The sequence below is a fragment of the Castor canadensis genome, chromosome 6 (assembly GCF_047511655.1).
Source record: "Castor canadensis chromosome 6, mCasCan1.hap1v2, whole genome shotgun sequence".
Taxonomy (NCBI): Eukaryota; Metazoa; Chordata; class Mammalia; order Rodentia; family Castoridae; genus Castor; species Castor canadensis.
The window spans coordinates 58,095,481-58,097,446 of NC_133391.1; the positions used below are offsets into that span (position 1 = coordinate 58,095,481).

Consider the following 1,966-nt stretch of genomic DNA (forward strand, 5'->3'; position numbering starts at 1 on the left):
CTAGAATTTCCTTATTTTTGTCTGGATAACATTTCTATTCATGACAGAGGGTATTAAAGTCTCTCACTACCACTGTCTTGAAGTCTATATGTGCTTTTAAGTCCTTTAGTGTATGCTTGATGAAACTGGGTGCAGTGACATTGGGTGAATATAGGTTGATAATTATTATTTCCTTTTGATGTGTTGCACATTTTATTAGTATGAAGTATCTTTCTTTATCTCGTTTGACCAATGTAGGTTTGAAGTCTACTTTGTCTGCTATATGTACTGTTACTCCTGCCTGTTTTGAGATGTCATTGGCTTGATAAATCTTTTTCCTGTGTTTCAACCTAAGCCAGTGTTTATATCTGTCAATAAGATGGGTCTCTTGTAAACAACAGAGTGTCAGATTTTCCTTTTTAATCCAGTTTGCCACATCATGTCTTTGATGGGGGAATTGAGCCCATTAACATTCAGTGCTAATATTGATATTATTGTCTTCTAGGGCTAAAATTATTTCCATTCTGTACCCAAAAAATCTCACTCTATTTCCTTCTTGCTTTTAAGTTTCCTGTTGAAAAATGTAATGATATTTTGATGTATTTACTTTAGAGGTTGTTTGTTTTTTCTCTCTTACAGCCTTCAATATTCTTTATCTCTTCTCTGTGCAAGTTGTTTTGATGATAATATGCCATTGGGAGGTTCTATTTTGGTCAGGTCTGTTTGTTGTCCTGGAGGCTTCCTATACCTGAATGGATAAACCTTTCTCAAGATTTGAGAAATTTTCTGTTTTTGTTTTATTGGATATATTATGTATCCCTTTGACTTGCACTTTTTTTCCTTCCTCAGTGCCCATAATTCTCATATTTGGTCTTTTCATGCATTAGCTGAGTTCTTTCTTGTTCCTTTCACAACTCTTGGGTAGTTTGACTAAATTTCCTCTGTTTTACTCTAATTTCTATTTTATTTTTGAACTCTGAGAGTCTGTCTTCTACTTGTCCTATTCTGCTGGAGTGGCCTTCCACTGTGCTTTATGTTTGACTAAAGGGACTTTTTAATTCTAGAATTTCTGCTTCTTGCTTTTTTTCCTGAGGTTTTTCCATATCTTTGTTCAACTCCTCTTTTGTATTTTGTGTTGTTTATTTCATGTATCTATTTTTTATAGTGTCCTCTGTTTCACTTTGGTGTTTGTTGAGGATCTCTCTGAGTTTATTAAGGTGTTTCTGTATCTTCTCTTCTTTCACAATTTTGTTTCATTTTCAGGGGAGAGCACAAACACAGTCCCCCACTACCACAAATTATGTAGTCAAGTTTCCCACATTTCAGGAAGTTGCAAGGGACAGCACATCCAAAGTGCAATGGATAAGTCTTGCCCTGGGAAAATCACCTTCGTGATCATGGTATCTCCACTGCCGGGTAAGTATTCTATATCTTCTCAATTTTTTTGTGGTGTTTTGAAATTTCTTGAGTGATCTTTTACTTTCTGCTTTGATTTCCTCTTTGAAGATTTTTATGTGGGCATCACTGAGCTCATTGTGACATTTATCATTGTTTTGTTGGTGTCAGCAACTGGGTATGAATTTTCTTCATTTTCCACTAAATCCTCTATTTAATTGTTTTTTTGGGGGAGAGTGTAGTTTCCATCCCTTCTTCTCCCCATTGCTCCAATTGATGCTGTGCAACTATGTTCTTGAATGGCTAGTTCATTGATTAAATTTTTGTTGTGACCAATTAGGTTGATGTGCTGTTTCTGTCCTTGACCTGGAGGTGTAAATTAGCTATGACAAATTCACAGGCTCAATGTCAGATCAGTTGTTTTCATAGTATATAGAAAGCCCCTTGTTGATAATATCTATAAACAGTGCTAGTTGGGCAGCTAATAGTTGTTTGGCTAGAAGTAGAAACTTGGGTAATTTGTAGAAGTGTCACAAAAAGTGGTGAAAAGGGGGTAATGTGGTGTGGATGTGAGAAGAGGTATGGGAGCTGC

The 1,966-nt window shown here is 35.9% G+C and overlaps 1 non-coding gene across 1 annotated transcript; it reads right to left on the reverse strand.

Moving 5' to 3' along the window:
- Positions 1 to 1,239: 1,239 nt before the first annotated feature.
- LOC141424342 (U1 spliceosomal RNA) lies at positions 1,240 to 1,403 on the reverse strand. The gene has a single exon (XR_012449292.1). It is a non-coding gene; the product is annotated as a U1 spliceosomal RNA (small nuclear RNA).
- Positions 1,404 to 1,966: the final 563 nt, after the last annotated feature.